This window comes from Strix aluco, chromosome 5 (genome assembly GCF_031877795.1).
Source record: "Strix aluco isolate bStrAlu1 chromosome 5, bStrAlu1.hap1, whole genome shotgun sequence".
Classification (NCBI taxonomy): Eukaryota; Metazoa; Chordata; class Aves; order Strigiformes; family Strigidae; genus Strix; species Strix aluco.
Genome location: NC_133935.1, coordinates 49,802,764 through 49,830,545, shown reverse-complemented (window position 1 = coordinate 49,830,545; position 27,782 = coordinate 49,802,764). Strand labels below are relative to the sequence as shown.

The following is a 27,782-nucleotide window of genomic DNA, read 5'->3' as shown; positions in this document are numbered from 1 at the left end:
CACACTCTAGGCTGTAGCAACATTTTCATTTTTATCTCTTTCCAGGAGATTATAACTCAACTCTAAAAATGTGTTTGTGGTGAAAATCGGCACACAAGCCTCAGCCTGAAACAAGCTTTTCATTTCTGTCAACTAATTTATTTGTCTGAACAAAATAGTAACAAAAAATTATAAAATTCAGAACTCCTAACCTGTATTCTCCGTTCAAGGCCTTATATTTAAGTGTAGTACACTGTTACACTCACCACTGATTTAATTTTTTGGTTTTGTAATAAAGCATTTCTCATGTTTTATTACGTTCTTCCTCTGTGTTCCCCCTGCACACTTCCTTTCTTTTCATGCCACATCTTTTCCTGTGCAAATTCAGCAAACATTTCTCATTTTCTTTCTTTCCACTTCTCTCCATCATGTTCACTTACCTCTGAAATACACTCTCTTTTCCTCCCTCGAACAATCCCCTCTCACACTGCACAGACCTATTCCCTAAATCTATCCTGTGCCTCTCTCATTCATTACAATGGCCAAACTAAAAACAGCACGCAAAAGTGAAAATACCCCTCATAGTATCAATGGTGATACTACATACAGTGAAAAGGAATTGCTCCCCTCCATCTCTCTTGAGACATGGAGATGACAGAGGAGAAAAGCATTGCACAGGTTGCAGTAGCCCTACTGCTGTGCTGTGCCCAGCGTGCCTTAGGTACAAGGGCATTTCTCAGTTTTTTGCAAAGGTAAGATGGGGAAAGGATAAGTTAACAATTATACCTGATTGGAGATTTCATGATGAAAGATGTTCCGCTAGAAAACATTACTCTAGCAAAACTGAAGCACCACGCCTTGGATAATTCCTCAAGCCAAGTACAAAGTATGCTTTCAGAGCCTTTAGACAGTCAACTGTCTTGAGTGTTTCTGTTATTTCTTATCTCAGTAGAGCCCTTAAGCCCCAGACATCTCCACCTATTCGTGGCTTTAGACACTACTGCATTACAAAATACTAAACAATTACTAATTAAAACATTGGACCTGTAAGTTGGCATTTCTTTTCTTTGGGGATGTTTCACTTTTAATTCTCATTTGGAAAACTTGGCAGTGTTAGGACCTGGGACTAGTAAGTGGAAACATAACTCTTATAGCATCCCCATAAGAATGATGCAAGAGGTCGGTCAGAGGTCATTTTGGGGAGCTCACCCAAAAGTCTATGCCTACCTTAAAACAACCACACAGTTGAGTTTGGCACCAAGGACTGATTATAGAAAAAAACCTTCTTGTTAAAAAATACCACAAACAAAACCACAAGAAAACAAAATTCTTAGGAGTAATGTCCCAGAACAGCTCAGCTATCTGTCATACTGCTGACAATCAGAGCACACAGTCTATTTACTTTCTTGCAAGCTTGGTGGATACACTGTGAGCCATCCTGCTATCGCGTATATTGAAACTACTGCCACACATCATAAAAAAAATTTTATCCTACTGTAAGACCTTGGAAAAAACAGTATTTCTCCTCGAGTCATACATTTGCTGAAATATGCAGACTGTGGATATATTTCTACTTCTGACATAGTCTGTATTTATTGTCATCATTCAGCTCCGAATCTGGTGCATGGCAGCTTTCAGTCGACTTCGGAAATGGTACAGTGCCACCTGAAATGAAGGGTTCTCACTCACAACATACACAAAATACGTGCTTATTCTTCATTTACAGAATCACAGAATTGTCTAGGTTGGAAAAGACCTTGAAGATCATCCAGTCCAACCATCAACCCAACATTAACAGTTCCCAACTACACCAGATCCCTCAGCGCTATGTCAACACGACTCTTAAACACCTCCAGGGATGGGGACTCCACCACCTCCCGGGGAAGCCCATTCCAACACCTAACAACCCGTTCTGTAAAGAAATGCTTCCTAATACCCAGTCTAAACCTTCCCTGGTGCAACTTGAGGCCATTCCCTCTTGTCCTATCGCTTATTACTTGGTTAAAGAGACTCATCCCCAGCTCTCTGCAACCTCCTTTCAGGTAGTTGTAGAGGGCGATGAGGTCTCCCTTCCCTTCAGCCTCCTCTTCTCCAGACTAAACAACCCCAGTTCCCTCAGCCGCTCCTCGTACGACATGTGCTCCAGACCCTTCACCAGCTTCGTTGCCCTTCTCTGGGCACACTCAAGTAATTCAATGTCCTTTTTGTAGTGAGGGGCCCAAAACTGAACACAGTAATCGAGGTGCGGCCTCACCAGTGCCGAGTACAGGGGTAAGATCACTTCCCTGTCCCTGCTGGCCACGCTATTGCTGATACAAGCCAGGATGCCACTGGCCTTCTTGGCCACCTGGGCACACTGCTGGCTCATGTTCAGCCGGCTGTCAATCAACACCCCCAGGTCCCTCTCTGACTGGCAGCTCTCCAGCCACTCCTCCCCAAGCCTGTAGCGCTGCTGGGGGTTGTTGTGGCCCAAGTGCAACACCCGGCATTTGGCCTTATTGAAACTCATCCAGTTGGCCTGAGCCCATCGCTCCAGCCTGTCCAGATCTCTCTGCAGAGCCTCCCTACCCTCGAGCAGATCAACACTCCCACCCAACTTGGTGTCATCTGCAAACTTACTGAGGGTGCACTCGATCCCCTCGTCTAGATCATCAATAAAGACGTTAAACAGGAGTGGCCCCAAAACCGAGCCCTGGGGGACACCACTCGTGACCGGCCACCAACTGGATTTAACTCCATTCACCACAACTCTTTGGGCCTGGCCATCCAGCCAGTTTTTTACTATGATTTTACTAATGCATTGCCCTCTGCACAAAAGATCTTGAGCTTCTGAGGTGCAATTCAAATGACTGACTGCTCCAGGCACTGTGGTCTCTAAGCTCTGTCACTTTGTGCCGGTTCTGACTGCTTGCCCCATACTTGCCTCTCACTTATGCATCTTTCACATCCTTTCTACATTTCTTCTCTTTCTTAAGACATACTGTTCCTATATCAACCCACCTAGATTTGTTTCATCCTCCTCTCTCCAATTCCTGAAGCTTGTTTTAATTTTATCTTATTTCTGTATGTTAAAGGCAAATGAGTAAGATTTTCCAGCTGATACAGAGCTGAGCTCCATTCCTGCATCCACTGCAGCTGTGTGACCCTTAGCAAATCGCTTAGAGCTCCAAGACATAATGATATATTATGTCTAGAAAAATCACACAGCCCACTCCTGACAGCTGCATTTCTGGTGGGCTCTTTGCCCACAATCCCATGATGTCCTCACCAACTAGTGAGGGCAGGTTCTGGTGGAGAATGCCCAGCCTGACTCATACAATTCAGGGTACCCCAAGGACTGCCAAATCACTTCTCAGAAAAGATTCATATGACAGTCAGTTCTGGGAAGCCACACCTAAAGGCTGAGTACACCTGATGAAACTGTACTCCTACCACCATTTTAAATCACTGATTGCTAACCATAATAGCTAAGAAGCCAAATTATGTTTCAAAAACCATTATGCTGAGAAAACAGTGAGTGTAGCAGAGAGTGAGTGTGTAAGCCCCCCGCTGTAAGAACCTACAGTGCCAGGCAAGACAGGAGGCAGCAAACGGATACAGAGAGATGGGCAGAAAAGAACAAAGAAACGATGAGACAACTCTGGTGCAAGCCCCTCCACAGCCCAAACATGCTGGAACGCTCACCCACAACCAAACCATCACGTCATGGATACTGCCTTGCAGAAGTGAAATACGAGGTTTTATACTGCATTTCTACTTTTTTTCCTAACAAGACATACATAAATAAGCATTTGGTGAAAAAATATTGTAGCGCTCTAGATAGGATACATTTCTATGCACAAACTTTCCCAGCTTTCTACATCCCTGTAAGAGTGTACCCATTGTTGTCTTCTCATGTTTTCTAAAGAATTTAATTGCATATTGTGTACCAGACAGCAAATCTTTTTTAAAAAGGCATTTAAGTTTTTCATACTTCTGTAATTGAGCATTACTGACTTACCAAATACCCATTTAAGAGATCTGCTTTGTATATTTTTTTCTCTCTGTGGCTTCCCAAAATTAAGATACAAGATCAAAGAAGCTCACTTTTGCAAAAAGAGGAGATGAAAACTCAATTAGAGCTGTATTTACAAAGATCAAGCACTCTGAAAAACTTAAGCAGAATTTAGACATTTGCAGTTATACTGAAAAAAACAAACTAGATGACTTGAAAAAGGAACTGATTTAATTCCACAGAAAAATACAACACAGGGATACAGAAGATCTCCAGCAGTGTTGAAAACCACCATAATATGCCTAGTTAGTTTTCCCGATCTGATAGTGAAATAAAACCCAATAAAGTACTAATATTTTTTGAGCTGACTGACAGGATATTAAAAAAATTCAATTTAATAATTTCATCAAGGTGACCGAGGTATCTGGAAAACAGGATGAGTTTTGAATAAAGCAAGTACATTCATTACAAGGAACTGCGAGAGAAGAGGGGAAGAGAGACATGTTATGTGAAGAGTAAACAAGAAGGATTTTTTTTTTTGACAACTGTGAAAAAGGATCAAAAATTCAAAACTGTGAATATGTATTATCATAAATCTAAGTAAAGCCACAATGTGTAGGTGTTCAGTAAGTGTAACTGGGAACATTTGGAAACTATTCATAGAAACTGTAAGTCTCAAAATAATGAAAACCATAAACTTGAATTAAAAAGTTTTTTTAAAAATCAGCCATATAAATTGGGAAAAAAAAAAAATCAAAGGGTATAAGAGTCCAGATGAGAGAGTGGGGGAGGAAGGGGTGGTGGAACAGAAATCAAATTTTGGATCATTATTACTCTAGACAATGAAAATGTACAATTGTGTTAATATTACAGTATCCCAACTTTTGGACTGGTAATAAAGAACACTTGCTATTAATAAAACCAACACAACAGAACCTTTTAATTAGTGAGCATAAGCAATGCTAAAGGAAGGATCTGGAAAAGCTTCTGTTGACTCTAGGACCAAGGAAAACCATGAACTGGACAGAAACTGTAGAAAGCACAGTGAAAACTTAAGAAACATACAGGATAAAATGTGCTAGCATTTATATTTATTTCCTTAAGTTATTTTCTAAAATGTGGACGTTTCCATATATTTTTGCTTATCAAGGCAGACTCGGATGCAAGCTGTCATCTGGGCACAATGATATACCATGATAGCTTTTCCTATCAGCATCAGTTATGAACGAGAATACCTTAGCCAATGTCTGTGGGGTGACCCAAAACCAGGGAATTCATTCACATATAAAAATATAAGTATATGAATAGTTAATTAACACAACAGTAAAAATAATTACAAGTATATTTTAGCATAGTGAAATACCAAGTAGTACAAAAACCAAACTACAAGGCCAAGTACAGGCCTGGTGCAATGAGCACAACACTCGTCATGATTATAGAAACAAATGCATTTATTTCAAGACTGAATTTGGTGTCTACATAACTCAGTGAATCACGTTATAATCCTTTTTTTTTCTTGGAGAAACAAATAACATGAACACTATATTAAGAGTTATGAGACATTCAAAGTTAAAATCAAATTAGCTATGGTATTTATATCATAGTGAATATGGAAAACAACAAAGAATATAGACAAAGTATAATTCATATTTGAAATACCAGGCTAGAAAGAGAACAGTAACAAAACAAAACAGAAGAAAACTGCCAACGTCTTCAATATTATCTGATCTTCATTGTATGTTTGAAGTGTCAGTGAGACCGACAGTGCAAAACTGTACATAACCCAAAATCCCAACTTACCAGTTTTGTAAGGTAAATTTCTGTTGTGCCTCTCTGAAAGCTTTTTCTTTTATTTCTTGAATTGTTATGGATGGCTATTGTTCAGTAAAATGAGGATTTTAAATACTTTATAATTTGTCTCAACATGTTGCTAAGCCTAAAATGAGTTTCAGTTGCTTAGATTAAATGACTTTCTACTGTGCTGAAAAACAAACGAAAAATAAAATGCATTATCACGGTAGGCTTTTCACAATTGCTTCAAGAAAATAAGCTTTGTGTTAAAGCTATGTTTAACTTTGCTTTATGCACAGCAGACCTCTACGATGGCTCTTCTAAGCCAGAAGATTGGTTTGCTAAAATAGTTAGAGGCTTTCCATGCTCAGTATCTCTTTCTCCATCAACACCATCTTTCCTTTTAACTACTGCTCCCCATATCATCTTTAGAAACAACCAACTGGTAATTAATTTTGTTCTAAAAATTAATTGTGCAGGAGGATATTGGTTCATTACAAAAAACTACCAAAAATCTTAAGATAGCGTTAAATGCAACATCCACACTACATCTTCATATCTTCCATAAAAATCACAATTCTTACAGGACCATAAGGTGAGCTGCAGAAACTGTGTCAGCTTTTTTCTGTCTGCAGCCAGACCAAATATCAAGGTGTCTTTCTAATAGAAAGTAATGGGAGGTCTTGAACGGTGGAAAGTTCTGTGTAATACAACCTACTGGTAAGAAATACAGTGAAGAAATGTTTGGCTGCAAAGAACCAGCCTATATTCACCAGAGTTTATTTATTAGGTCTGGAGCAGTGATGGATTAAAGCCACCTGCTGAGAGGTGGTCAGACTGGCCACTCTGACCTTCTAGAGAGATCTCAACACAGATTAAAAGGCAGGTTCACACTCTATATAAACCCTTCCCCACCTACCCCAAAACAAACAGTCCTCTATCCCAAGAATAAAAACTGGAGAACAAGTGAACGAACAGGAGGCTGCTCTTCACAGAGTGGGAGGCAGACCTGAGGAACTCATTGCCAAAGGACACTGTGGTTGCTTAAAGTTTTTCAAGAGGAGAATGGATGAGACCATGAAACAAAGGTATGTTGATGGTTATTAAGTACAAAGCCACTTCTTCAAAGGCCCTAAAACAGAAAAAATAAATTGAGGCTGGGAAAGCAGAGTATTGTCTCTGCTTGCACACTCTGTTCTTGCTACTCCATAGGCATCTACTTACAGGTGGAGACAGGACAGTAAGACACTATGGCTATTCTTATGGACACAACCCCCAGTCTTCCAAATATCCCCTTAATTTTTCTAGAGGACATGGTGCCTTCCCTGCCTTGCATATTGTCTTCTTGGGCAATGGTTCAGGCAAATTGTAGCCATAGTGCCTTAGTGCAGGAGGCATTTCTCTCGCCCAGACTGCTGAAGAGTAATAGTGATCCTCAACTCAAACACAGATCCAAACCATGCCAGCCACATATCCTCAAGTCCCGATACAGCAATCAAAGTGCACTGCAAACTTCCGCCAAAGTGGCACTGCCCCTCACCCTGGTCTGTATCTCCTCACTTCAGCATGGAGTCCCAGCAGGGAAATGGCTGTAATACACATCCGCAAAGCTCTTCAGCTTTCCACATGGTGCAAACCAAGGCAAGACTGAGCTCCCCGCCCAGGGCCCAGATCACCCCTCTCAAAGGAGATTCCCTGTCAGCCCCAGTCTTGCCCACCTCCTCCTTTCCCACTCAACCTGTATCCTCAAACAAGAAACCTACACAGAAAAGCGGGCAACACTAGAAATTTCATGAACTTGCTGGATCACCCTCCATGTCACTGCTCACACTGAACAATGGCTGTATTTGGCTTGGCCACCTTGTATTACCATGGCTTCATACTGCCTCATGAACCAGATTCAGTCCACAGGCCAACTTTGGCCATCTATGGGTTGCACAACTGAAGGTGTGTGCATATGAAGAAATCACTGACCACATAAAAGTTTATCTTATCAACAATAACCTCTTTATTCCAAGAGACAGCTCGGAGAAATGTGCCCTTCAGTAGAAGCAAATCCTAAGAGGTGTAGAAGACCCAACGGCTTAGTCAGCAAGGGCATAGGGGGAGAGGCAGTCCATTCATTTTAAACAATGGCAGAAATAGGGCACAGGGGAGTAGTGTACCAAGGAGAGGTTTTATTATCAGTTCTCACTAAAATACTGTTATTATTCAAAAGTATTTATTCAAAAGACATACAATAAGGGTAGAGATCTGGGTGAAGAAGTATTGTCCAGGTTGTAAGTCTTGGGTGACTAAAATTGGGGTGTTAAATCTAGTTGCCAAAACCCAAACAGCCTGAATTTCAAAGACAGGAGAATCTTCAGTTAACACTGATTTTCATGATGTTTGGGGAAGACTGGGGGGCTCGGCATCAGATTTTACAGCAGTGAGAAACACTGCTTAGGAGAAAATATTTATCAAAAAAGGACATATTTCCTATTACCATTATGAATAGTTCATAAATTGTATCAGTTAGGCTTGTTTCCTATCAAATCTCTTTGTTGTGGAAATCTCAGGCTGCCTGAGTGGCTTTACCAGAATTTCCTCAACAATTTTCCTATGAAAATGAAAGATTTTATAAAATTAATAGTTGGTACAATTATAACTAATGATAGGCAAGTTCATGGGCAGCCTTCAACATCAGTTCTATAACAAGATATGCAATGTGTCCTCATGAAAGCATGCAGCAACGGTTAGAAATTCACCCCTCACCACAAAACCAGTCATCCATGAATTGTACCAGAAATACAGCTGAAAATTTTAGACCATACAGCTCCATCAGAACAGTGGTTCTTTGTCATCCTCCTTTGTTTTTTACTCCTCTGTGCCACAGGCCATATTATGGATCACTTTAGAGCAGGAATTGTCTTTTAATTACATACACAGCACTTATCACTGCAGGGCCCTTGTCTTGTTGGGACCTACATTCTACTCTAACACATACTAGAACAGTAAAGACAACAGTGTCCACCTGTATTTCTGACCAGGCTTTCTCACACAATTGCATGCAGATGAACACACAGTCTAAGGTGACAGGTTGAACACATCCAGGACTACTACACTGTTCAGTCATCCCACATGGGTGCACATCAACCAAGCCATGTGCAACACATACACCCAACTACTCCTCTCCAAGCAGTGGACCAACTGCACAGGACCTTTCCCTGAGGAACTTACATACGTTCTTTCTGGCCACTGAAAATTTATCTTGCAAGGCCTCTCACCTTCTTCTTCTTAAGAGGAGACTTTCTGACTTGTGTTTTGCCTGGTTTGTATTTGCTACCCAAAATGACTGTCATATATTACTTTGCTTGCATTCACATGACAGTGTACTGATACATTTTACTTTTCAGGAGGAAAAACCCTCAGTATAATCTTCTGACAATATTTTCAGTACCTGAACACTTGTACACATTGAGAATGATGGCAAATAATTATGGGCTGTTGTGATCTTTGGCAGCATTTTTCCTACCAAAAGACTGAAAAAAGACAGATGAATGATTCTGCTAGCTATACAAGCACGTTGTATGAAAAGAACATGCAGAATGATCTTTAAGTCAATTGCTTAGAATAGCTTCCTAGATACACAATACCAAAAGCCATATTTTCATCTAGAGGACATAAAAGGATTTTCTACCTTTTAGTTCGTAAGATGCAATTCTTCATACAGCACAGAGATTTACTGCTCTTGTTTGCAGCTGGTTGTCAAGGGTTTTTTTCAGGGGTTTGATGGATCCATTCTATACAATAGCAATGGTATATTCTCTCACACACTATGAAACTAGCGAGGAGGTTTTTTTTAGAAACTACTGTTATTCCACTAGACATGAACTGCCTATGCCTCCAAGAAATCCAATTATTGTTCCAGTAAAGCAAAACACTAATGATAAAAGGTAAGTAAAGGTAGTAATTTCCACAAATGGAAAACATTCAGCCCTCGGTGACAGTTCAGTCACAGCCTCTGAGCCCTCATTTTTTAAATTCCAGTAAGCAATGGGTAATGTTTCTAGCAACATCCCAAAGAAAGGGAAATACCCTTATCTTCTCCAAAGGAAGTATCCATGACTCAAACTCAGTCAGTCATATGTAAAGATAGAGACTTTATATGGTGGAGAATAAATTCCAAGTACTACAATGAAGGCAAAAAGGGAAAAGGAAGGATACCAAGCAGGCTAGAAATAAAGACAAAAAAACCTAATTCTAATCCTTCAGCTTTTAATATTAATACATTTATTTTATATGGCTACTCTGCATATACTGCAGTATCTTTCTCAAATAGTGCAATATCTTTCTTTAATCAAAACAGGAGGATAAAGAACATGAGCAGAGAAGCAGAAATACTCAGGTGAAACCTCCCATCCTCCATTTATGTTTCACCTCGTGGGCTTTGTTATATTCGTATTACTATCAGATGTGTAAGTTTGCATATTATTTATTCATAGAAATTCCCCAAATAGCTTCTGACTGGAGACGGAGGAAAGATCTCAATACACAAAGTATATAATGTGTAAGAAAAAACAGGAAACCAAGACGACAAATGGAAGAAAACAGTACGCGTACGCCCCTGTGCTAAGCCAGGATGTGTCACAGCACACTGGACTCAAAGTTTCCTCAGCGGTCTGACAAGACCAATTAACATCTTGTAATAAGGCAAAGAGTATCACAAGACTCCTGAAAAACACCATTTGGATGATTTCAGATGAGTGAGTCATTTTATCAGCTCATATTTTGAAAGTAATGAGGCTATTTTAGTCCAGCTAAAAGTGAATAAATCTTTAACTGGCCCCGACAATCTTTTGCATTTCTAGAACAAACTGCAAAAAGGATTGAAATGTTCTTATCGAGAGCATAAAGCTTCTACTGCTGCACCCTTTCTGGAGAGATTTAATAAACTATTTTTCAAATTCACGACTTGAAAAAGGAGCAGTTTTGCCTGCCTGCCCACCAGAGTAAAGAAAGCACATTACAGCTTGGCAAGGAGAAAGCAGGAAAGATGAGAGGAGCTGCCCACATTTAGCCCCACGCTAAATGTTACTTGGTTCCCACTGGATCCCTACGTTATACTTTTCCTTTGTGTTATGAGGACAACTTCAAAAAGCACGACAACATAATAAAGCTAGGGAAAGACAACCCCGTTATTATCGTTGCAGAAAATAAAACACAGATTAATGTCACTAACGCACATGTCAAAAGAGATAATAATGATGCGTACAAATGAATCTTCTCATCAGGAGCAAGGAACATAAGCACCACCTAAAACTGAATAATAATTACATACAAATCAAAAATGACATTGCCAGCTGCTAAGCACACATTATTCTCTCAGATTACCAAAGGGTTTGTTTTCCATTTTTTCACTAAAACTTGCTAAGTCTTCCTTTTCTATTCAAGTGACATAAATTATAAAGTAGCGGAGCAGGCGCTTACATTCCCTAGGAAGACAAATGCTGGTGCCATCGGGTAGCTTGCTGCTTAGAGCTCTAACTACCCATTGTGCCAAGATGAAGGTGCAGATGTGCAGTGGAGGCTGGTAACAGAAAATGGTCTTTCTCAGTCAAAACACAGAAACCGGTTATAAATTGTTATAAATGCCCAGTTTTCGTTTTCTGAAGCATTTACTAAGAACACGTCACAGATTTTTTTTAAGTCTCTCTTTTACTTCTTAAAATTTGCGTTTATGCATGCTCTAAGCCCTGATGTTGTGCTAAGATTTAAACACAGGGCAGTCACATTCAATAAATATACAAGTCATGCCCTCCCAACCTCAGCCAAGAGTCTGGCGTATAAAATCCTGCTTTGGTTGTATTCTTCTGATTGCATTCCTTGCCATTTTTATAATCACTATTTCATCTATCTTCCAAAGACAGAATAAGATCAGGTACCACAATCACACACTTTTTGAACTAATAATTTCTTTGATCCTTTTTACCCAGGTTCATACCCTGAAGATATAACTGAGGATAAGCACCAGATAGCTTCTAAGCAAGCTATTTACCAAAGGAATATAACTAAAAATCTAGTATCATGAAAACAAGACCTAAGAAAATACATAAAAATAAAGCACCAAGAAATGTTAACTTTTACTGATGTTACACTTTATCAAGGAGTTTCTCATCTGCATCCAGTCTGTCAGGTGGATGAGACAAGATTTTATTACTGAATGGACACAGCAAGAGTTTGCATTAAGCAGTCAAGATACTAGAAAAAGACAGACCACTTTATGACCCGGACTGGAGAATTGCTTTCTCCTGCACATCTTTGCTTAGAAATCACTACAGAGTTTGTAGGTATGGAGGTACATTAATCTTTCTTCTTTACATTTTATTGCACATGACCTATGAATTATTTCCTCTGTCCCATAAATATTATGACCTTCCTATCTATATTATGACACAATCATAATTTTGAAGTACATATATGCTATTTAATAGAAGGTGGTATGTCAAACAAGAATAAATAATAACCACAAATAAAAACTAAATAATAATTAGGGTAGCAAGTAAGTCTGAAATTTATTAGACAAGCCGACAGAAAATAGCAATTTTAGTTGGATATTAGTATGACTTCTCTGCTAGCAATACACACAAGCACAAGATACTTTCATTTACTTCACTGAGAAGACTGCTGAATTATATATTCTTCCAGACAGTACTTAGGATGTAATAATTTCTTTTTTGACAAACACTGCTAAAATCATGACAGCATTCTTAGCAGAAATTGGCACAACAGCAAAATGAAAAGGAACCAACTCATTTTCTGCTGAACGTTTATTTTCAGTTGGTCTGTAAAACCAAGATCAATTTGCTACTTACAATGATTAATAACTTCCTTGTCCTTGACAAGGCACTCTATAAATTGTTACAGGCACAATAGTACATAGCAATACTGTTAAGGTGTCTACTTACTGTGTATTTGTTAATACTTTATTGCAGCAATTTCTCATTTTATACTTGTGAGACATTTTTCTTATTTTTAAGTGGAATTTCTCATGTTTGTTCCCGTTGCCCTTTGTCCTGTCACTGGGCACCACTGAGAAGAGCCATCTTCTTTACTCACTCTCATCACACACATTGATAAGATCCCCTTGAGCTTTCTCTTCTCCAGGCTGAACAGCCCCAACTCTCTCACCCTCACCCTCCATATGTCCAAGCCCATAATCATCTTTGTGGCCCTTTGCTGGACCTCCTCCAGTATTGTCCGTGTCTCTCTTGCACTGGGGAGCCCAGGACTGGACCCAGAACTCCAGGTGTGTCTCATCAGTGCTGAGCAGAGGGGAAGGATCACCTCCATCGACCCGCTGGCAACGCTCTGCCTGATGCAGCCCAAGAGGCTGTTGGCCGCCTTTGCCACAAGGGCACATTGCTCATGGTCAACTTGGTGTCCATGACGGCTCTAACCAAGACCGCCAGCTACTTTTCTACCAAACTGCTTTCCAGCTGATCAGCCCCCAGCATGTGCTGGTACATGGAGTTACTCCTCCCCACGGGCCAGACTTTGTACTTCCCCTTGTTGAACTTCATCAGATTCCTGTTTTCCCTCTTCTCCAGCCTGTCGAGGTCCCTCTGAATGGAGCACAACCATCTGGTGTATCTGCCACTCCTCCCAGTTTTGTGTCACCAGCAAAATGTGCTGAGGGTGCACTCTGTCCCATCATGCAGGTCATTAAAGATGTTCAACAGTATTGGCCCCGTATCAAACCCTGGAGTATATCACTTAGGGCTGACCTCCAGCTGGACTTGGTGCCACTGATTACAATCTTCTAAGCCTGACAGTTCAGCTAATTTTCACTCCAGCTCACAGTCCATTTATCTAGTCTATACTTCATTAGTTTCTCTCTGAGGATGATACAGAGGACAGTGTAAAAAGTCAAAAAAGCATCCACTGCTCTTTACTCATCCATTCAGCTGTCATCTCATTGTAGGAAGCTATCAAGGTTGGTCAGGGTTGATTCCCCCTTCTTAAATCCATGCAGACTGCTCCAAATCACCTTCTTGTCCATCAGATGTTTGAAATGCTTTCCAGAATTATCTGCTCCATCACCTTTCCATGGACTGAGGTGAGGCTAACCAGCCTGTGGTTCCCTGGATCCCTCTCCTCCTGAGCTCCTTGCTCATCCATGCAGGCCTCCTATCACATTTCCTTGGTTTCCTGCACATTAGGATGGACAATACTTGAGCTTGGAGGAGGTGATCCTTGAAAATCTACCATCCCTCTTCTCTCTGGGACCACATTCCAAGAAACTCTTCCCAGCAGGTCCCTGAACATGCCAAAGCCTGCTCTCCTGAGGTCCAGGGTTGTGATCCTGCTATTTGTCTTGTTCCCTCCTTGCAGGATCCTGAATTCCACCATATCATGGAAACTGCAGCCAAGACTGCTACAGCCTTCACATGCCTGGCCAGTTCTTCCTCATTTGTAAGTACGACATCCAAGAAGACACCTTCCTGTATCATCTTATTGATCATGTGATCTAGGAAGTAATCATCCGTACACTCCAGAAACCTCCTGGATTACTTGTGCACTGCTGTGTTGCTCTTCCAGTAGATATCAAGGTAGTTAAAGTCTTCCTGAGGACGAGGTCCTGCAAATGTGAAGCTTCTACCAGCTGCTTGAAAAAGGCATTATGTACTGTTTGTTCCTAATGGGGCAGTCTGTAGCAGACACCCATAACAATGTCACCTACACTGGTCTGTGCTCTACTCCTGACCCATAAGCTTTCAGCTGACTGATTATCTCTCTGAAGGCAAAGATCCTTGCACCCCCACTGTTCTCTCGCATGAAAGGTGGCAGCCTCTCCTCACCTTTCCAGCCTATTTGTAACTGCGTAAGCAATTTTTCCAGATAAATTAATCCCAAATGTATTTCATCTGTTGTACTTACTAAATTAGCAGGTTTTAAGTACCCTTGTGATGGTGGTAGATGCTTCAGTATTCATGATCAAATCACACCTAATACCTGTAATGGGCTGCAATAGTGCTTCACCACCAAGTGAGAACTGGGTAAGGTTAACCAAAGACTGGTATTGCTTGCCTTCCTTCTCAGAAAAAAAATCAAGGCAGTAAGTGCTAACTGGACATAACAATTTGGAGAATTGGGAAGTAGTTCTAGCACTTGAGCCAACAGATGTTCCAATTATTTATCATTTCTCTTTCTACGGAAGTCAGAAGAGCAGATTTTAATTTGTGTCACAAATAACACATTCTGTACGCTAAGGCTGATGCTCCCTATTTTCACTTGCCTCTAAGAAACAACATACTATGACATCCTACATTCAAAATCATACTTCTATTTCTCCATCAGCCTCAGTTTTCAATATTTAATATCCTTTTTCTTTTAAGTAACACATTTAGATCTTATGGGCAACACACTACAATGAGACATTGTCTAGGGACAACTGGTCTAGAGCGAATGAGGAAAAAGATAAATCTGTTTTGCTCTACATTTCAAACAGACCATTTTTGTTTTACTATGGATTTCCATTTCTGATATTGGCTTCTACAGCTTAACTTATTTCTGAGAACATTTTATGTTCTTGGTGCAGTGTTTGTGAAAAGTCAGTGAGCTGCCACTGAGAAGCCTGGCAGAGTCCTGACAAAGGCCTCTCTCAACTTGCAGCTTTTGGCTCAAATATGCCAAGAGAACAAGGCAGAAAATACCTGTACATGGCCATTTCCCTTTTCCAAAGAAGGCTTTTGGACAGAGACACTTGCAAACAGGTTTGGAACGTTTCTCACCAAAAATATTCAAAACATTCTGACTCTTTCAACTGTTAGAGAAGATAGAAAATAGCATAAATTGTTCATGTTTTTAGGACAGGCTCTGATATGATACTGGAAACGCTGTGGATTTCAGTGTAATTTGTCACATCCCGTCATTTGCCAACTGGCTGTAGACTGCATTTCCTCAGTGTAATCCTCTACTGTGTCCAAGGACTAGAAAGAGCACATATGCTGGACATCACCAGACTAGAAGTCCACATGATGCTCCATCTTTGCAGGCAAGGTTCAGAACACACCAGCAAATGAATATTTTGACTAAAAAGGGTCCTGCTACAATGGGTAAAATGGATAAACGGATAAAAGCTTTTGTACTTCATCTCTCTCTGTCAGAATAATAATTTTATGGTGTCTTTGACAGACCACCTTAATTGTCACATCACACAAACTATCTCCTGAAGTTTATGCATAATCTTACCTTTCTTTGTTGCTTGAATTTAGCTAAAATTTCTACTGAGGATACCTTGAGGAATTTTCTTAACTAGATTCATTTAAAAGCCAAAATTCCACTGGGTTTCAACAGCTTTGTCTTGCAATTTAATGTGCACGGACAGCAAATCTGCAGGAGTTTCTTTTGACAATAGCAGGCTTATTACTTGCACTGCGTTTCTGAGCTTCAAATGGGAAGATGATAGGGAAAGCACAGGCTCACGTGGTGCATCCTGGAACATACACCATCCATTAGACTCCCATTTGGGGATCATCTATTTCAAAATCTCCTGATTTCAAGCACATACCAGCCCAGTATTTCGCTAACCAAATGTTTCATAGCACGAAAATAGCTTGAGTCCCACATATACCTAGAGTATGAAGGTTATTTTCAACAGACTAGAGGAGTGCTCTGTTTAAGAAGCTTGCCTATGCTAACAAACCAGGCAAACTTCAACCAGGCAAAGGATACAGCCCTGTTTCCAGGCCAACCACCACACTAGGAAGTGCATGCATAATAAGGTTCTTTCAAAAATATATCTGGGAAATCCTTTGACATTTGTGTCTAGTTCACAATATGATTTGTTCTCAGTGTCAACTCAAAACATCAAATTTTCTTTGGATTTGCAGTCCACAGCTATTTGATTTTTTTCTCACAACATCTTGTCAAAGCACTGGCTTGCAATACTTCCCAAAAATAAGTTACAAAGATTCCAGCTGATAGGTTCCTCACTTTTTTCTTTTATGAACAGCCTTACCATCTTCAATATTAGCAGAACTGAGTGTGCACCTTATGGACAGTTCCTCTATCTGAAGATAACCGTAGTGATCTCCTTTGTGGGCATTGCTGTTTAAATCAACTTCTATAGGAAATGACCACTACTCATTAGGGACAGACTTACTTTTTGTTCAAGAAGGACTACTGGGATGTACGATCTGTGATATCCAGCTATGCACTGTTTTGAAAGTGGGTGGGTGGTCATGGTCATTTAGCTGTTCCTCATAGGTTGGCAAGTTACTGATGGGGAAAACACTGAAAAGTAGGTCAAGTACAACAAAAGGTCACCAGAGGGGAACAAGGATGTTCAGGAGGGAATTCAATTCTTCCAAGCATGCATAAATGGGGGCTTTGGCAGCTGTGCCATGCAAAGACTACAGTGGAGGGAAAGCAAACAATAACCAACACATAACCTCCCCTTGTAGCCACAGAGGAATTTATCTGTGTTAGTCTCTACTATCTGCATTCACATTTTAAAAGCAATCACACAAGTTCAGTGCTACTATTCCTAATTTAGTTAATAAAAGCATGTGCATTTTAACAAGAACCAGTTCTCCAAAACAGACTGCTCTCTACAACCTATAAAACAACTCACTGATCGATATGAGCCCAGTACTACACTTGCACTACGATACGTGACCGAGGGTAAAATCTTGAAGAGCAAAGACAGAGTAACAGTTACTAACTTTTATGGGAAGTGCTTGGAAAACAATTGTAACTGTCTAGAAAACTGAAAATTAGTTTCATATTTACATACCTACATTGTATGTGTACACATCCATCTCATGTCCACACCGCTTACTTGGGGGGGCAGGGACAGGTTCCTCACCCATAAAAGCAGTTTTGTGCACACAGAAACACACAGAACAAGGTAACAACCACATCCGGAATAATCTTTCCCATTTGGACCATTTCTAAAACTGCTGCTCAACAGGGCTGGAATGAAACATTTAGGAGAAAAAGGATGCCTGTCAGTTTCTTGCACTCAGTAGAAAGGGACAGCAGGGTGGGAATTTACTTTGGTTTGTAGGTTTACTGCACAATTTGACCTGGCAAATGCAAAACATGACCCTATGGAGCTGGGGCTGATCCCATGTGCTGTGGGGAGTAAGCTCTTTCTAAACCACAGGTTAATACTATGCTCTGCTGTAGCTTAATCACCTCTGGCCATTCATCTCCCCTCCTGGTTCCTGTACCTGAAATTTGGGAAGCAGGAATGAAGGTGACTGAAAGGAAAAATGCTCTGAGGAAATTAAATTAATCCCAGAGGATTTCCTGACAGAAGAGTCTTTCTAGGCACTCTGACATGTTCTCAGGGCAAAAACACTGTCACGCCTGGCCGTCAAGGCTCAAGAGATGCCTTGGCATTGCTTCATGCTTCAGTGGAATGCATCGCTACGCTTCTCAGGGCCTGGGCAGGCAGCTGGTGCTGCTTCAGCTCTGCCTGCTCCCTCCCCTCACAGAGAGGAAACAGGCACGCTTTTTATGTATTTATGCTTTTTTATATATTTTATATACATATGTATTGATATAGAAAATGGATATAATCACATATGTAAGAAGGAAAAGTAACAAGAAAGGGTCAGACTTCAAGGGTCGGACTCGGTACAGTTGCATGAATGAGAGCAAACAAACCCAAGCTCACCCTGTCCTGCTCTATCTGGTGTAGTGGATGGAACTACTTTTTTTGTCTATTTTTAACAGTATTTTTAACTCTATCCTAATTTTACAGCAAAGGTTGACAGAAAGGACAACTAATAAAGTGGTTATAATAGAAAGCTATCTAAAATAAATATTATGAGTGAAAAAAGAAGAAAACAATAACCTTCAATATTTTAATCCCTGCTTTACCACTCTGAAAATCTTGTACAAACATGAAAATGTGTATAAACATGAATGTTATCCTCAGATTTCAGCAGAGCAAAATGAAAAGATTTTTAGCATCTTTGCATTATGGGGAAATTCTAGTAGAGTAAGGCTTCAAAAAAAAAGTCACTGCAAATTCCATTTTTGCATTGTTAAACAGTCACATCATAACATTTAATTGCATCTTTTTTTTTAATGTACTCACTACATCCAGAGTTGAGACATTTCTCCATAAAACAAGAAATATATGTCCCACAGTCACAAAACACTTTCAAAGCCTCAAGTGACAGCACCGTTTCAGCAATAAAACAATACAGTTTTGTAGTACAACTGCCTCTACTGCACTCTATTAATTCTTGCCCACTGACATTACAATCACCCTCTGCATTGTTTGTGTTTTAATAGACCTCTCCAGAGTCTGCTTTTAATTAGGGATATATATACACATACCAAACTCCTGGTTCATACTCTTTTACTGGATAATTTTATTTAAATTAATGTTCAAGAAGCACTGAAAATTCCCACTGCATCTAGCAAGACTTCCTCATTACCACCAAAAGCTTTGATTTCTGCAAACCTGCTTACGGTGTCCATCACTATGACTCAACGTATCTAAGAGCTGAACTTTAAGACCATAGAGAATACAAGGAAAATACAACATTGCTTCGTTGCATCTGAACACAAATCCCAATGTTTTGCTTTGGAGGTGGGTTTTTTTAGCTTTAAGAATGTTGTTTCTATTTCTTGGGCCATAAAACAATATGCACAATGGGCATACTGTTAAAGCCCTGCCATACATTCAAGTAGCAAACGATGCTTAATCTATGGCTTGCCAGAAGTATACATCCAGCCAGGTGCTGTGCCCCAGCTGCCCCCTTCTCCAGGGGGCTCTTGGGCAAAGCCCGACTGGCTCCCCCCAGCAGCAGCCTAGTTGTGGTCCATGCCCATCTACCTGCGGGTGCTGAGCACATGTCGGATGGAAGAGCAGCTACCAGCTCCCTCAGAAGAGGAAAAGGTGGGAGTGCTGTGTTACAGCCAGAAAAAAACCACCTCTGTATTTGAAATATGTTTAATAAAAAAAAAATACAAAGTAATCTCTAATTTTATTAGATTTAATTAGTAATTGTGTGAAGCCCTGGAAAATCAACATTATGAACAAAACTCATGAGGAGAGAAGAGACATGCAGCTGTACAGTCAAAGGAATTCTTTCATTACTTTAGTATATTTACTAACTGGATTAACTATGATCTTTGCAGAAGTAAATGCAATCACTTTTACCTACTTCAGAGGCCTCTTATTTAGGACATGTTTCCGCTAAGTCGACTCAACGTTTATGTTGCAAAGATTTTTGTACCCTACTCATATAAGGTTATGGGCAACCACCCACACGCAGATCATGTTTCTAAAGAATAAAGCTTCTGAGAGATCAAAATGTAGCTCAGAAAACACCCACAGCCAGCACATATCCTACTGCCTTATAATTTGCCTTTTTAAGGCCATTTTCTTTTTTGATGCTGGACTTCTGATAATTTTGATCATTTATAACTTTAGTTTCTCTTTTTTTCCCCCCAGACTCTTCAAGCTGTGCAATACAACTGCCATCTCTGACATGAGAAGCTATGGGAAATAACAAATGAATACAACCTGGCAGCTTACCTTGAGTGACTTGAGTCCTCAAGGAAACAATGCTGTCTACTGACCGAGAGTGTTAGTAGCCCTCTTTAGCCCATTACGACATGGAACCTCTCGACATGGTATCCCCGCTGCCCAGAGCATCTTCCCTCAAGCACCAGGTTGAGCCACAAGCTTGCGGAAAGCCCGCTACCAAACCTTATGTTCTGGAGCCCTTTCTGACCCATCTACACCATGATTGTAAACCAGCAGCATTACGCAAATATTCACTACTAACATGACTGCTTTATTGTTACACATCAAGTATATGCCTCTCTCAAAAATAGGGTATTATGAAGAAGCTGGAACAAATCTTCAGTGATTTAATGCTGCTCTAGAGAGCACTGCAAGCCACTCTAGACAGCACACTGTCCTGCATGAAGTGGATTTTTAGGAACTGAGTAATTTCTTTCTTCCCAGAAAGTCGGAAGACTTTTCTTAAAATAACTCAAGTGTGCTTATGTGTACACCCACACACAGAGTAATTCACTGCAGTATAGGACTACCACTAACAGCACACAACTACAGAGACCTCTGTTAGTGCAAAAGATTTGCTTCTTTTCCATGACCACATAGAAAGACATGCTACAAGTTGCAATTTCAGATTATTTATATCACATGTAGCTATCAGAAATTTCTTGCATTACCACATCTGATGCCTCAAACAATCCATGCACACTTGCACACATGTGTATAAATGAAATACCGCATCATTTTAATGCCCTTCCACAGCACAAGCATACCTTGACTGACCTCATGAAGAAACATGCAACTAATACACAAATAAACAGAAACCACCAAGCCAAATTCTGTCAGCCAACCTTACTACACTAAACACGGCTCTCTGCAACCCAGGCATCTTCCTTGCAACATCTGCTATTCCATTAGAACGACACAGGGAAGCCATGGGGAAGTGACAGTGGGAGCTGACGATCTGGCCCTGTATGTTTGGGTTCAATTCTGAAAAGAAAAGTAATCTCCAAGCAAGATGTGGGTATGAGTTAACCCGTTTAAAGCACTCTGTATAACCATTGCTTGTAACAAAGGCCAAGCTGAAGAATTTTCAGCACGAATGTTCAAGAGGTACCTTGCCTTTCAGTGCACCAGCATTACTATTACATTACAGATCTCACTGTTAATCATTAAGAGCCTGGAAACTCATGTTGAGAGAGAGGTATGATAGCAACGCACGGATATATTCACTGACATTTAATACAGTCACTTTGATTAATTATTAAATCTCTGAAACAAACTTCGTGCTTGAAATGGCTTTTCAAAGAGTCCAGTATTCCCATTAGCAAATTAACTTTGCTCTCAACAGTTAGCATTAGTTGCTTGGAAACAATTACATTATTTAAGACATCTAAACACGCTTCATTTAATCCACCAACCCCAAACTGGTTTCCCCAAAACTGAGAGTCATTCCTTGTTCAACAGATTTCTATATTTCTGGTAGTCCCTACATAGCCTGGCACTAAATGTTCAAAAAAAGCATCTTTGCAGTCACTGAACCTACATGTAATTTCATTCACTATGTCCAGCCATTTTCAAAGTTGAAAGTAAGAAGCACGAAGATTGCTCAAAAAGACAATTCAAATTTTACATTTTAAATCTATATAAAAATATAAAAATATCTCTCCCTCTCACAGAAAAAATTTCTACTTGGGCACAAATACATGCAGACTAATATAAATTATTCAGGCTAGCCAATCAGTCAGTACAGGAAAAGGTAATGAATCAAAACAGCAAATATATCTAAAGTAAAAATATAATAATTTCAAGTTTTTTTGTTTCCCTTAATTCAGTAGGTGTTTCGAAAATAAAAAAGTAATTTCATACAAACAGCCAATATCTAACTAGTATTAATTAGACAAGAAAAAACTCACAGCTATGGGCATTTTATGACTGTAAACAAAGAATAAATATATCTTGCTGACAAGAACTACCTATGTTTGATTTTCTCCCTCACCATTTTCAGCAAAACTTTATTTTTCCTATAAATATTTAAAAATGAACTCTTCCCTAATTCTCAAGAAAGCACGGTTAGGTGAGTAAGCGTGGGATCTGATTTGACCCAAAAAGGCTAACAACAGGACCAGCTGCATCACCGGTGCCCACCTGCTAATGGGGCTTTCGGGAAAGGAGACCAGGGAGAGCCGGGGCTGGGCAGAGGCAGAGAAAACCACCTCTGAGCAGGACAAGTGCCAGCCTGCAGCCACCCTGGAAGCTGGGACACAACCTTCAGCCTTCGCTTTGGGAGCAAAGCCAGGAAAACCCCCACCAACCTCTACCACCACCTGAACTACAGCAGCTTTGCATAATGCTGGCAGACGTGGATCTTGAGGTTCAAGCAGTAAGAAAAGCTAGAAAAAACCCCAGGTTTAATTCTTGGCCTAACATAGTCCCTCAATAGACCAAGATAGGATGTGGCTGAGGTATCAGATGGAAGCAGTGGCCTTCTGCTGGACACTGTTCATGTCTGCTATAGCAGTGCTCCAAACCTGTTATTTACTTTTATACCATTCATCAGTCTTACTTGAGGTTATATGTGGGCCAGTTGGTTTAATTTTTGTAGACAAATCTCATTCCCTCACATTTTTTGACATCTTGGTTTCAAATTAAATAAAGCAAGGAAGTGAAAACAAGTCTTTTTCATTCTTTACAATAGTGGTGGCCTCACTGGTGGCTTAGTGAAAACAAGGTTTCCAACACAAAAATGCCAACACATTATTTTTAGTCAGCTTTAGGTCTTAGAATACTTGAAAATCATGTTGTAGACAGACTGACATTTTAAAATAATTTCGTAATTCTGCATCTCTGAATGGCTCCTAGAGTTAAAGGTTATCCAAAAGTCACAAACCTTTTCCCCAGAGTAGACTCACAATCTTGAGATTAACACATGCTGTTCTATACAGAAAACAATACACAGAGGGGAAAAGCCCATCTATTTGCATTCATTTGCACACTTCATAAAATCGTATGTAGACAAAACTGTTCTCAGCCTCCAAATTCATCAGCGTGTCAAGATAAACCAAAGCACACATAGAAACCACAAAATATTTTGTCTTCAGTAGGACTGTATCTGATGTACCCAATGAGAAGGCAGCCTGAGGCCAGACTTAGTGCTAGGGTACATCTGGGAAAACAGTACTTATGCCTGCTAATGAGCAAAAATGGGCACGGAACGGGCATGGACACTGTCCTGTCTCTGGCACCTCCTCACCCAGTGCCTCTGCTCCCAAGTCCCACTCTAAATACAGACTGTCAATGAAGTTAAAAAAAAGCAAAAATCCCCCAATTTTCTCCTACACTTCAATCATTCTTCAAGAAATGACAGGATAGGATTTTCTTTACTAGTTGTCATCAATTAGTAAATATTAGTAAAAGAAGTTGCTGGTGTCCCCACATGTCAAGCGCTGTGCATCAATCAGATCATGAGCAGCACAGAAGTATTGACCCCAAGGGACAGACAGGGAGTCTGCTGGTGGACAGGCTTGGGAGGGAGACGTCCCCAAAACACACAATACAAAGGAATGCCTTCATGTAGATTAAATATTTATTTTGTTATTCCCTCTGGCAAAAATACAGAGCTGGGGAAATAATTTACAGATAGAAACCCAAAGATGTTTGAAGTGGTCATAACCCTTGAGGATACAGAAACTTTGCCTGTTACAGAGGTTGCTCATTTTTCTTCCCCCTCAACAATTCGAACAGGCTTGCTGTGTGGAAATGCAGCTTATCTACACTTGACGAGCAGCATAAGGGGATTTTGTACATGCTGTTCTTGAAGTAAGTTTCTGCTCAAAAGTAGCAATTCCCAGACCATATATATGCACTCAACACACATATTTGAGTTGAAATTTCTACATCAGGTGTGTTTTTTTCCCTAATAATTGCTATCACAGGAGGTGCTCAGAGGAAGGAGTGCCCGTGCGCAGCCCCCCCGCCCTGCAAACACCACCAGGACCTTCACACAGCAAGGGCAGTCGCACAGTTTTGCATTAGACTTAAGTCTAACTGCAGACACAGAGACCAAAGCTCCAAAGCTTTGTATGTTTGATCTCTGCACTGCAACCCTAAGCTCCAGACTTAAACGATTTATTCCACAGTGACTGCACCTCAGAAATCCACTTTATTGCAAGTTCTTCAGGTCTTTGTTTTCACATGTCTGAAGAAACAATACTGAGCTGCTCTAGCAGAGATCAATATAAACACACAGCTAATCTTTAGCCACTTCCAATCTTTTACACCCTACCGAAAAACCTCAACCTGTCACTTATTCACACGTGCATTTTCTACATACATGTACAAACTTGTTTAGCTCCTGTCCAAAACTCAGTCTACAACTTCAGCATCCCCACTGGCCTCCATGCCAAAGGAAGCACACATTTGTTGGCTTGGATTCTGCAATAATAATTAGCTTTCATACAGTAAAAAGCAGCAGTCAGGTCTTCTCTAAAGCTCCACCTGAAATCATTTCCCTCCAAGTGAATAAAAATAAAAAACACTGTACTTGACAGGCAATTTAATACATTTACTATTTACTACATCTATATACTTCAGTTTTTGCTTCAGTGGAACAGCATTTTGGGGTCAGTGTTAATTAAGCCTCACTCTTTTTCCTTCCCCCCCCCCCCCCTTCCTTCCCCATCTCCCATCCCTCAAGCAGCATTACAGTTTAAAATGTTATTATTATTACAGTTTAAAATTTTAAATTGTAAGTGAAGGCTCATGTATAAAAGATATTGGCAAGAATAATTGGCTTTTTCAAATAAAAGAATCAGCAGTAAACTGTATTATTAATCAATGATTATTGAATTCTGTACTCCAGGCTAGTGGTTCCTGTCAACAGTGGTCCTTCAGACCCAGGTTTTCCACTTCAGCTTTAATGAACAAGGTTGAAATCATGCACTGAAATGAAATAATGCAGAACTAATCAACTGGCTTTGTTTTTGAAGTCTGAACAATTCCACTTGTGAAGCAAAATTAAATAAAACAGCGCATGCTTACAAATTATCTTAGAGGAAGCAATCCAGGGATGCTGATCTCTCAGTCAAAATACCCTTTTTTCTCTGCCAGAAAGTGGAACAGAGTACAGAAACACAACACAAACATCAAACATTTGGAAGAAACTCCTAGAATTACTGTTTTATTCTACCTGTACACACCATTTTCTTTAGGGTTCACTGCTACAGGCCCTTACAGGCCCTTACCTCCACCAGCAGGACTACTCACAGTAACGGAGTTACTCACATGCCCTGCATTTGCAGGACCAAATCTTTGGCTGGCCTACAGCAAGGCACAGCCAAGACAATATAAAAACTCACAAAAACCACTGTCAACTCTACAAATCTGCTTGATAAAATAAACACCAACCAGAAAAAAGCGCAATCACTGCAGACAGATTTTTGAGAGCTTTGTTTTCCGTGCAGTAGCTATAAATAAACAAACAAATAAATCTCCCCATGCATTTTAAGATGCATGGAAAAATACATTAAAACCCAAGACCACAATCTCTCAATAAAACAGCTGAATTTGCAGATGCAAAGGCTATTTGAATTTCACTTCCTCTGCTTCTTCCCCAGACGGCTTTCTGTTCACATTTTTTCTGACCTGGCCTTAAGTTAAGGCATCCCCAGTAGCCTTAGGTCAAGCCTAAAGGCAGGCCATACACATCCTGAGCTCTAGACTATGCTGTCACATCAACAACCGACCATCCTCCTGGTTTGCTGAGCAGCACATACAATTCTGTTTAAATAAGTAAGTAGAAAGAGCAACTGGCAGGCACAATACTAATAACTTGCGCTTTTTAAAAGAAAAACATACTGTAGAACATGGGCAGGAGTCTTCCACTTTGTATTAATAAGACACACACCTACATATCCATCCCAAGGCTCAGTTGGAGAATTAAAGAACTATATACATCAGTAAGGGGAAAATAAACAAATAAAATAATAAAGAAAAAAGGATGCCACAGTACACAGCGGGCTGAATGTAATAACAAAATACCAAAATGTGTGTCCTCTCCTTTAGATATCATCACCTAACCTCTCCCTCCATGCTGTGATCCTTGTTACTATATTAGACTGGACTTCAAAAACAGACAAACTTTCCAGATTCTGCAAGCTGAAATTAGGAGCCTACAAGCAGATAAACCATCCAGGATCTTCTGGGAAGCACTGATCGTTTCCAGTCACTACAGTAATCAGAAGAAAAATTCAGGACAATTCACCTACTAAACTATTACAGATTTTTAAATATTGTTAGCTTCTGAGATTATTTTTTAGTTTAATTTAGCTGTGCATTTAAAAAATATAAATTGCTACCAAGAAAATATGAACAGTAATTATAGGAAGAATTTTACCTGTTTAGAGAAGCAGTTACAATGAGAAGTGATCATGAGTGTTTATTAATTACCTCCTGTAGGTTACTCAAAATCAAGTTAATTTTTTTTCCTTGTTTATACATGTCCCTGTATCAGTTAGTAGTATTTTACATATATCTAAGGCCATAAAACTGCTGCTATTTATCATCCATTAATTAATCATATAAGACATACTTACCAGGTCATCAAGACTTAAAAGACATTTTATCATGAAATAAAGACATCACTGACCAGAACTACATTTTCCTTACCTGGAAATCCACTGACAATTTACCAGTGCATAAAACACCAACACATTGAAGCTATGTAAGCATTCGTTCCAAGCAATTACTTTCACAGAATTTAAAAAATTGTCTTAATGAGCTATTGTGAGAAAGACATAGGGTTTGAACATTTTCTATATATTAAAGCTATTTACATACAATGGAGCAGTGTGTTACCTTGGCCGCCTTCTCTACTCACACTGATGTAACCTCCAGAATAATTATGCCACCAGTGCTACGTTTTTGTAAAAGACTTAAACCAACAGCTAATAAACTTCGGTCATTATCTATGAGGAAGAAAACAACCTACTGTGAATGGACATGTAGCTGTAAAAAGCCCTATTATCTGTACAGCACAAAGGACCACCAACTCTGGGCTGTAACTGGAACGGCCTTCAACGGTTTTGCTCAGTCTCTGGAAGTGATTTGCATGACACAATCTGCTCTACAAAATCCAAAATTATCCAGATTCCTTTTAAAAGCCCAAGTTGAGAGAAGTAGTGAAAAAAAAAAAGAAAAGAAACTTGAAAAGAGCACTGTTTTCTACCCACCCAGGAACAAAACACAAACACTGAATTGCAGTACACAAATCAAGTACCAGTTACAAAATGATAATGTTCAGTGCTTTCTCCAGCCCTTGTGATACGCTCAGGAGTGACGGTATTTTAAAGTGATGGCCATGCCCCTTCCAGCAGAGAATCCTCTCCCTCTCTGCTCTCCTGTAGCACAGGGCTGGGTACTCCCTGCGTGAATAAGCCAGCAAAGATATGCATGATGATCGGGAGAGCAGAGGAATGTTATCAAAACCTA

At 40.0% G+C, this 27,782-nt stretch overlaps 1 protein-coding gene across 7 annotated transcripts in view; it reads right to left on the bottom strand.

Annotated features, from left to right (window-relative positions):
* GRIP1 (glutamate receptor interacting protein 1) overlaps positions 1-27,782 on the bottom strand; it is a 342,061-nt gene that overhangs the window by 198,593 nt on the left and 115,686 nt on the right. The gene's annotated exons all lie outside the window — the stretch shown is intronic.